This window comes from Bos mutus, chromosome 14 (genome assembly GCF_027580195.1).
Source record: "Bos mutus isolate GX-2022 chromosome 14, NWIPB_WYAK_1.1, whole genome shotgun sequence".
Lineage (NCBI taxonomy): Eukaryota > Metazoa > Chordata > Mammalia > Artiodactyla > Bovidae > Bos > Bos mutus.
The window spans coordinates 27984612-27996039 of NC_091630.1; positions in this window are offsets into that span (position 1 = coordinate 27984612).

The window sequence follows — 11428 nt, forward strand, 5'->3', positions numbered from 1 at the left end:
GGTTCTACTTTTGCACGGTGGAATATAGTAGTGTGTTGGGATTCTTCAGTTTTCTTCTTATGTGGTTTGTGAGATCATATAAAGGAGACACTTGACATTATTTCAAAAACTGATTTCAGAACTATCTAGGATGGAACTGCTGATTAGGCAGCTCTGGTTAGAAAAATTCTACCAGAAGTTCCTTGAGTAGAATTCATCCTTAACAGTATGGATATGTGAAGGGACAAAATTAAAGAGAGAGAGAATACATAAGGAAAAGAGAGGAATTTGGCTTTTCATTTGAAATGGAGAAAGTGCTTTAAACAAGAGAAGAGAAGAGGGGGAGAGAAATCAGTAGACTGTGAAGGGAAGTTTCTCAGAGGTCATGTAGCCACAACATACTTAACAAGCCCACCTGAAACTATCACAACATTGTTATTTGGCTATATGTGCAAGCTCAGTCACTTCAGTCATGTTTGACTCTTTGAGACCCTATGGACTATAGCCCAGCAGGCTCCTCTGTTCATGGGATTCTCCAGGCAAGAACACTGGAGTGGGTTGCCACACCCTCTTCCAGGGGATCTTCCCGACTCACAGATTGAACCCACATCTCCTGCATTGCAGGTGGATTCTTTACCCACTGAGTCACCTGGGAAGCCCATTAGTCAACTATACACAAATACAAAATGAAAAGTTAAAAAAAAAAAAAAAGAGTAATCTCTCCTGTGCCACTTGAAGCTGCCACATTTCTGTGATGAAATCCACATCCAAATCATCCTGTCTTCAGTAAGTTAGTGAACTTCTCTCAATACTTTGTGTAATGAGGGAGATGGGATCGTCTTGTTATTATTAAAAAAAAAAAAAAAAAATCTTCATTTGCAAACCTTTATTGAGTATCTTCTATGTGTTAGGCATTGTGCTCAGTGCTGGAGACAGTCATTTTAGGAAGAGGTGTTTAGGAAGTTTCTTACTCAATTGGGCAAGCATTTAAGGTGGCCATTTGTTGTTTCTCCGGTGTTCATTTGTGTTCGACTCTGTGACCCCATGGACTGCAGCATGCCAGGCTTCTCTGTCCTTTACCAACTCCTGGAGCTTGCCCAAACTCACGTCCGTTGAGTCATTGATGCCATCCAACTATCTCGTCCTCTGTTGTCCACCTTCTCCTCCTGCTTTCAGTCCTTCCCAGCATCAGGGTGTTTTCCAATGAGTCAAGTTCTTCGCATCAGGTGGCCAAAGTATTGGAGTTTCACCTTCAGCATCAGTCCTTTCAATGAATACTCAGGACTGACTTCCTTTAGGATGAACCAGTTTGATCTCCTTGCAGTCCAAGGGCCTCTCAAGGGTTTTTTCCAACACCATAGTTTAAAAACATCAATTCTTCAGTACTCTGCCTTCTTTATGGTCCAACTCTGACATCCATACATGACTACTGGAAAAACCATAGCTTTGACTATACGGACCTTTGTTGGCAAAGTAATGTATCTGCCTTTGAATATGCTGTCCAGGTTTGTCATAGCTTTTCTTCCAAGGAGCAAGCATCTTTTAATTTAAATAGCAAGGTGCCCCATAGTAAGTGCTATAATTGAAATATACATGGGTACAATGGAAAAATGGGTGATGAGCATTTACATTACACAACTCTAAAGAAAGATGTCTTAGAAAATATGATTCTAGAATCTTACTTTTAAATAATGGAATTCAGTCTCTTTATCTATAAAATAGGGAATGTTGTAATGACTCCAACTGCTTCCCAATAATGTTCTATGGAGCAAATGTGATAGTAAAAGCACTATGTAGCTAGGAAAGTGCTGCATAGCTAGGAAAGCACTACATATACATGTATTGGTATATATTAACATATCTAGATATTAAATAGCCCTGAAGCAGTAAGGCTAGAATCAAGAAAAATTAGATAAATATAAATTTATCAGATGATATTAATGAGATATTAATCACTTATTATACATTCATTTAATAAAGAATAAATCTGTTTGCCTTTTAAAAATTGCATGTAGTTTTAAAATGTGTTAATTAAGTTGTATTAGGTTGAACCATGTGAAATTGCTATTTTGGTTCATTAAAGACAGCTGAATGTTAGCAATTTCTCATGCTTCAACCTAATATATACATTGGACATACTAGTTTAACTTTTCAGAAACTTAATGTTACGTTGCATGTAATCAACAGCCATAACTGCTTGGCACTAAAAACTCATAGTGATTATGGAGAGTAGTTAATATAATTATTGTTACAAAGTTTGCTTCAAAAATTTTCTTAATGCAAGTTGGCAAAACTTTTGCATTTCTTTTTCTTATCTTCTGCATTTAATTTTGCAATTATATGCATCAATTTCTTAGAAGGTATATTAAAGGATTTTAAACTTATACACAAACAAATCATTTGTTCTCTGTTAACATAAATCATTTGAATTTACCTAACTGCCTAGGGGCGGGGGAGCCTGGTGGTCTATGAGGTCGCACAGAGTCGGACACAACTGAGGCGACTTAGCAGCAGCAGCAGCAGCCAGCAGCAGCAGCAGCAGCAACGGCTAAAAATAACTTCTGGTTGCCGGCAGTCTGGTCTTTCTCTTTGGAGGTCAGATTAATACTTCTGCAGAAAGTTTTTCCAATACTCATCCAATATTAATAAGTACTAGGGAGGGAACTTTGTAACTTCCACTCCACAACGCTCTCTCCTATCAGTTCAGTTCAGTTCACTCAATCATGTCTGACTCTTTGTGACCCCATGGACTGTAGCACGCCAGGCTTCCCTGTCCATCGCTAACTCCCAGAGTTTACTCATACTTACGCCCATTGAGTTGGTGATGCCACCCAACCATCTCATCCTCTGTCGTCCCCTTCTCCTCCCATCTTCAATATTCCCCAGCATCAGTTCAGTTCAGTTCAGTCGCTCAGTCGTGTCCAGCTCTTTGCGAACCCATGAATCACAACATGTCAGGCCTCCCTGTCCGTCACCAACTCCCGGAGTTCACCCAGACTCATGTCCATCGAGTCAGTGATGCCATCCAGCCATCTCATCCTCTGTCATCCCCTTCTCCTCCTGCCCACAATCCCTCCCAGCATTAGAGTCTTTTCCAATGAGTCAACTCTTCGCATGAGGTGGCCAAAGTACTGGAGTTTCAGCTTTAGCATCATTTCTTCCAAAGAAATCCCAGGGCTGATCTCCTTCAGAATGGACTAGTTGGATCTCCTTGCAGTCCAAGGGACTCTCAAGAGTCTTCTCCAACACCACAGTTCAAAAACATCAATTCTTCGGTGCTCAGCCTTCTTCATAGTCCAACTCTCACGTCCATACATGACCACAGGAAAAACCATAGCCTTGACTAGACGGACCTTTGTTGGCAAAGTAATGTCTCAGTCAGTTCTCATCAGGTGGCCAAAGTATTGGAGTTTCAGCTTAAACATCAGTCCATCCAATGAATATTTAGGATTAATTTCTTTTAGGATGGACTTTGTAGTCTCAAGTCTCAAAGGACTCTCAAACGTCTTCTACAACACCACAATTCAAAATCATCAATTCTTCGGTGCTAAGCTTTCTTTATAGTCCAACACTCACATCCATACATGACTACTGGAAAAACCATAGCTTTGACTAGACAGACCTTTGTTGGCAAAGTAAGTCTCTGCTTTTGAATATGCTATGTAGGTTGGTCATAACTTTTCTTCCAAGGAGTAAGCATCTTTTAATTTCATGGCTGCAGTCACCATCTGCAGTGATTTTAGAATAAAAAAATAAATAAATAAAGTCTGTCACTGTTTCCACTGTTTCCCCATATATTTGCTATGAAGTGGTGGGACCAGATACCATGATCTTAGTTTTCTGAATGTTGAGTTTTAAGCCAACTTTTTCACTCTCCTCTTTCACTTTCATCAAGAGGCTCTTTAGTTCTACTTCGCTTTCTGCTGTAAGGGTGGTGTCATCTGCATATCTGAAGTTATTGATATTTCTCCTGGCAATCTTGATTCCAGCTTGTGCTTCATCCAGCCCAGCATTTCTCATGATGTACTCTGCATATCAGTTAAATAAGCAGGGTGACAATATACAGCCTTGACATACTCCTTTCTAGATTTGGAACCAGTCTGCTGTTCCATGTCCAGTTCTAACTGTTGCTTCCTGATCTGCATACAGATTTCTCAAGAGGCAGGTCAGGTGGTCTGGTATTCCCATCTCTTTCAGAATTTTCCAGAGTTTGTTGTGTCTGTAGAAAGGCTAATTTTTCTTTCTCTATTTTTTGTATGCAGGCTGATGTTGAGACCTTTCAACTGTCACGCTGATTTTCAGTCCAAAATGTTTTAATATTTGTTATGACTCAATGTTTTTTTTTTGTTGTTGTTCAGTTGCTAATTCATGTCCTGCTCTTCGTGATCCCAAGGACTGCAGCATGCCAGGTTTCTCTGCCCTTCACTATCTCCCAGAGTTTAGTCAAACTCATGAGACAGTGATACCATCCAACCATCTCATACTCTGTCATCCCCTTCTCCCTCTTCCTTCTATCTTTCCCAGCATCAGGGTCTTTCCCAATGAGTCATCTCTTTGCATCAAGTTCCCAAAGTATTGGAGCTTCAGTTTTAGCATCAGTCCTTCCAATGAATATTTTGTGTTGATTTCCTCAATGTTTATATCCAGCCAAAATGAACATGTAAACTAAGCCCTGATGTGATGGTAGTAGGAGTTGCAGGTCTTTGGGAGGCGATTAGGTCACAAGGGCAGAGCCCTAGTGAACTATACTATCACTATTATAAAAAGACCTCTGAGATCTATCTTCTCTGTTCTGCCTTGTAAGGACACCCAGCAAGAGACAGATGTCTGTGAACGAGAAAAGAGGTTCTCACAAGACTGAATCTGCTGGTGCCTTGATTTGTCACTTTTCAGTCTCCAGAACAGTTAGAAATATCTTGTTTATAAGTCATTCAGCACATGATATTCTTATTATAGCAGACTGGATGGATGAAGACAGTATTCCTCATAGATGAGTAAACAGCTAAGCTGTCCATCAAAATCCACTACCTACTGATATATAATAATGGCCATGCATATGAGTAGACTATATTTCCTAAACTCTCTTCCAGCTATGTATGGATATATGACTGCTGCTGCTAAGTTGCGTCAGTCGTGTCCGACTCTGTGCGACCCCATAGATGGCACTCCACTAGGCTCTGCCGTCCCTGGGATTCTCCAGACAAGAACACTGGAGTGGGTTGCCATTTCCTTCTCCAATGCATGAAAGTGAAAAGTGAAAGTGAAGTAGCTCAGTTATGTCTGACTCTTCGCGACCCCATGGACTGTAGCCCACCAGGCTCCTCCGTCCATGGGATTTTCCAGGCAAGAGTACTGGAGTGGGGTGCCATTGCCTTTTCCGGGGTATATACTAAGTTTTCTCAAATGAATTAAGGTAGAGGTGGTACATGCCAGGATTCTAAGAGAACAGATAATCAGAACTTTAAATAATGTACTTACCTATTGATAAAAACATGATTTCCAATATTCAAACATCTTGAGTTCATGTTATTCTTATGCTTATTTCAGCTATATTTTTCTTTTTAATAACCACACCCTTCAGTCTCAACTTCTACCAGTGAGGCAATAATTCATGATTGCCATATTATCCATCTAAGGCTTTATAGATATTTCTTGAAAAGGAAAGTAAAACAGTAAAAATGGGCATTTTCTTTTAATTTATTTCTTGTTGTAAATAATGGACTATGTTCATCAAGCCAATTCCATTTTTATAGTAAAAGAGCTATTTCTCCAGACTTGCTTAAGCCTATGTTCCTCAAACATTGTTCTTAAATCAGTCAAACATCATTTGATTTAGCATTTTAATAACTTGAAATTTGAAAACTTGGTAAGCTAATGGATATGTAAAGAAAATGGAAAATTATAGAGTTCAAAGTAATCAGTGATAGTTTTTCCAATACATTATTCAGAAAATTTTTAGAATTTGAGTGATAAAACCAGATTAAAAATCAATAAATGTGATATAATTAAAACAAAAATGAATTGCTTATATATTTTATGTTCTTTTCTGTATTTGTGTGCATTTATACACAAGTATTATATAGTTTTATCTTAATAGTTTTATTTTTTGCTTCTGTCAATATTTTAATTTGAATAACACACCACTGAAAAAGTGTGCCATAATTAGTGGTTTATATTTTATAAATTATATATCAGATCAGATCAGATCAGTCACTCAGTCGAGTCCGACTCTTTGCGACCCCATGAATTGCAGCACGCCAGGCCTCCCTGTCCATCACCAACTCCCGGAGTTCACTGAAACTCATGTCCATCGAGTCAGTGATGCCATCCAGCCATCTCATCCTCTGTCGTCCCCTTCTCCTCCTGCCCCCAATCCCTCCCAGCATCAGAGTCTTTTCCAATGAGTCAACTCTTCGCATGAGGTGGCCAAAGTACTGGAGTTTCAGCTTTAGCATCATTCCCTCCAAAGAAATCCCAGGGCTGATCTCCTTCAGAATGGACTGGTTGGATCTCCTTGCAGTCCAAGGGACTCTCAAGAGTCTTCTCCAACACCACAGTTCAAAAGCATCAATTCTTCGGTGCTCAGCCTTCTTCACAGTCCAACTCTCACATCCATACATGACCACAGGAAAAACCATAGCCTTGACTAGATGAACCTTTGTTGGCAAAGTAATGTCTCTGCTTTTGAATATGCTGTCTAGGTTGGTAATAACTTTCCTTCCAAGGAGTAAGTGTCTTTTAATTTCATGGCTGCAGTCACCATCGGCCGTGATTTTGGAGACCAGAAAATTAAAGTCTGACACTGTTTCCACTGTTTCCCCATCTATTTGCCATGAAGTGATGGGACCGGATGCTATGATCTTTGTTTTCTGAATGTTGAGCTTTAAGCCAACTTTTTCACTCTCCACTTTCACCTTCATCAAGAGGCTTTTGAGTTCCTCTTCACTTTCTGCCATAAGGGTGGTGTCATCTGCATATCTGAGGTTATTGGTATTTCTCTCAGCAATCTTGATTCCAGCTTGTGCTTCCTCCAACCCAGAGTTTCTCATGATGTATTCTGCATATAAGTTAAATAAACAGGGTGACAATACAGAGCCTTGGCATACTCCTTTTCCTATTTGGAACCAGTCTGTTGACCATGTCCAGTAACTGTTGCTTCCTGAACTGCATACAAATTTCTCAAGAGGCAGATCAGGTAGTCTGGTATTCCCATCTCTTTCAGAATTTTCCAGTTTGTTGTGATCCACACAGTCAAAGGCTTTGGCATAGTCAATAAAGCAGAAATATATAGAAATATTCATAAGTAAAAAATTTGAGAATTTTCTTTTTGTTGGTTTCAAGGTGTTTTGTATAGCTGAAAGCATTCTAATTTCTTACCTCCAAGTAGAAAAGGGAAACAAGGCCACTAATAAAAAGAGTATAATCTGGAAAATAACTTATTTCATTACACATAAGTGGAATTAGGCACAAGTTGGATGAAATGGTTTTTGTTTTTTTAAACTGTGTTAATAGAATTATTTTTCTGATGGGCAAAAAATTATATTTATTAGAATTCGTGTGTGTGTATGTGTGTGTGTATGTACTAAAGAGAAGACTAAGCTATTATTACTAGACATTGTTAAAAATTAATAAATACAAAGCTCATTTAGAGTTAGAAGACTGTAAGAGGGAACTCTCATGCCCTGAGATGACAGCAGAGCCCAACAGAAAGAACAAAGATTCTTCCCTTCAGCAAAGACTCAGTCAGTGAAAAGCCATGGACTCTGTTTGCTACAGCTGTCTCAATTTCCTTTTCCTCTTTATAAAAGTGTTCTCCTCCCCTTGCCACGTGGGAACTTGAACATGGCTCACCACGGTTGCAGGCCCTGAGCTGCAATTCTCCTCTAATCCTGAATAAACCCATCTTTTCTGGAGAAATATCTAGCAGTCTACTTGTTTTAGGTCAACAACATGCTACGGGCAAATAGTAGTAAGTTGATTTTTCTTTTTTTCAGATTTTTCCAAATAGGCCCAGATTAGATGTTTGTTCTAGATTTTTATTTTCATTGCAATATTGAAAATGAATAGGGAAACAGTTTCATTTAAACTTGAATAAACAATTGTGTCTTAGTCCCTAAATCCACTCATGATTAGAATCATCAAAACTTGGCAAATAGTTCTCTAAAGAGACTCTAGAGATTTAAGTGGTGGCAGAGTCTGATTCGCTGACAATGTTTAAGGCTGGAGTCAAGATTCTCATAAATTTTAAAAACATGGCTCCAAACTTGACCCTGTTCAATTACTTTTCTGCATTGGAAGTGATTGCAATTCTGGGTCATGTCTAGGCTGCTTGGTGTAGGTAAGATTTAAAAGCCATTTTCTGTTAAATAAATAAATAAATAAAAAGCTTGCCTTACCAAGATAAATGACGTGTGTGATCATTTCTTTCCAACTGGTCTGCGGGCACTTTTTGATTAGTATTGAAATAGGAATAATGGCATATTCTATGCCTTCTCCTATTTTTTAGGACAAAAAAATGAATGTGGATTCCATGACAGTTGGAACAGGAACAATTTTAGAAAGAACTTCTGATGTTTAGGGACAGATACTATTTATATCAGAAGTAGTCTCAGGTGTGGCTTTTTTCAAGTTGTAAAGGTTGTAAAACAAAGAATAAGCTTAAAATCTCTGGATCATTAGTTTAATTCTTAGCTAATAGGAAAAGTGATCAACATGGACAGCCATGCACAATAAGAGCACAGAGTGATAGGCATATCCATAAGAAAAACAACAAAAATGAAATTTTACCAAAAATTTCTAGAAATATTTTTAACGTGTTAAATCATCATACTTCAAGACTGTTATGACAGCATTTGCTAAAAGATTCTCAGGATCTCTTCTGAAACTGATACTCACCAACTATCATGCTGTAATTATGATTAGAAAACAGCATTGTGGTGTTCCATATTCATTAATCTTGGATAATTGTCACACCAAATGTGCAGTTTCAAAAGCAAATAAGATCAATTGCTGTCACTGAAAGCTTTACTCACAAATCAAAATCAATGTTCCTTTTTTTCCACTTAAGACTTTACAATTATTGGAAGACGGCAATTAGGACAAACCTTACGATTTACAGCTCTAACAGATACAATATTTCTGCTCCAGATAAACAGATTCATAATTCTCTCAGTACTAAAACACAGAAAGATACACAAAAATTTGTATATATATTGTAGACCTGGTGAGGCCTTCTTAAGAATAGCTTTGCTATGAAAAACTCCATTTTAATTCCAAAAATTTTTTATAGTAGAGAATAAATCATTCTTTCTTTATGTTGAAAATTATGCTTATTGAGGTCCAATGTCTTCTCACAGATGACAAGGATTGGGCATAAAAGGGTCATTGCAAAATAAAACCAGCAATCAACATTCTTCACTATTAATATTCAGTTCCATTACTGCAGAATGATTCTTAAATTTCCATCAGAATTTAGATCCCTCGTGCCTACACAAACAAAAAAATTTTAAAAGGGAGATACGGTTCAGCATTTTAAACAATTTTTGTACCGTAAATTTAAAACCAAACAAATGTTTGTAATTTTCCTCTAAGTTTCACAGAGAAAATGAGTAGGGATTGCTGATTCTGTGAAAGATCTCATAATTCCTCCAGAACTTCTTAGGTATATGGTTTTGTCATAAGGATCAAATGTGTCATAAGGATCAAGTGTTATAAGGATCAAATGTCATAACCATCAAATGTGCTTCTTAAATGATATATTTGAATTTCTTCTAAAAGTACAGGCCCCTCAGGATATTGTCCTGTTCTGATCAGGCCAGGACTTCCCATACCCCAGAAAGGACAGCTGAGCAATATGGTAAAATTAAAAAAAAAAAAAAAAATGTACCTTGTATATTACTTTACAAATTGTATTTACTAGTTCATTTTTATTTCATACTCATAAAAGAATATATGTAACCTAATAATCAACATATGGAAAATGTCTATAAAACTAATTCTGTACATTTATCACACAACCAATTACAGAGAACATTACCAAAAGTGCTGAACTTTGCTGGTTGCATCTCTTACCTTTTCCAGTGAAGTTAAGCACTACTTGGAGTTTATGTTTATCATCCTGTTGCTCTGTTTCCATCTCCTAGTGCACACTCACAAGAAATTATCTAAGGTTATATTTATGAGTAGAAGTTCTGGTTTATAAGAACTCTTCTTATACTCTTCTTTGCTTGTTAATGCAAATCTGCTTTCCAGTTAACATTTACCAATTTAAATTCCATTAGAAATGTATAAATCCCCATTGCCCCATGTCTGAAGCAATTCTTAGAATTCTCAGAATTTAAAAACTTTTTGTGAGTGTAGATTTAAAGTGGTATCATAGGGATAAAATTTTTCTTATCTATCTTGCAAAAGAGAATAAGTAAATTTTTGTTTGCTGGTCATTGTTATGTTACTCTTCTAAGAAAGTTTATTCAAGTCTTTAAATTTTTTTTTTTATTAAGCTGTTGGTCTTTTTGAATTGTAAGAATTCTTAATATTGTTTAGATATTGATTATTAATTGGTTAAAAATCCTGCAAATATTTTCCCAGTAGGTCAGTTATCTTTTTGCCTTCTTTTACTAACAATAAATTTTAATTGAATATAGTTATTACATTTACCTGTTTCTTTTTGGTGAGCTCTTTTGGCATCATTTTAATTCAAACATTTAATTCAAACAGGAATCATTAGGATATTCATTCACATTTTTTAGGAATGTTTTAAAATCTGTCTTTCACATTTAATTTTCTAAAAGATTTGATGTTTGAGTTTAGTGTGATTTAAATGTTCAATTTTATTTTAACTGTAGCGATAAGCAACTGTCTAAACATGGTTTACTGAATGCTCATTACGCTACTGCTTCAAAATTTCAGACGTGTCATATAGCATGTTTCTCTATTTGCATATTATTTTTCTATTCTCTTCTACTTGTCATTTGTCTATCTTTGTGCCAGTAGTATACAAAATAATTAATATAGCTTGATATAAGTATTTGGAGAAGGCAATGACAACCCACTCCAGTACTCTGGCCTGGAAAATTCCATGGACGGAGTAGCGTGGTAGACCGCAGTCCATGGGATCGCTAAGAGTCGGATACGACTGAGCGACTTCACTTTCACTTTCCACTTTCACGCATTGGAGAAGGAAATGGCAACCCACTCCAGTGTTCTTGCCTGGAGAATCCCAGGGACGGTGGGGCCTGGTGGGCTGCCGTCTATGGGGTCGCACAGAGTCGGACACGACTGAAGCGACTTAGCAGCAGCAGCAGCAGATATAAGTATTAAAGTTCTGATATCTCTCTACCTTATTATTCCAGAATGTCCTCATTATTCTAAATAATCTGCTCTGCCTTATAAATTTTAGAACATTACAGTATACTGACGCATATATATGGAATTTAGAAAAATGGTAATG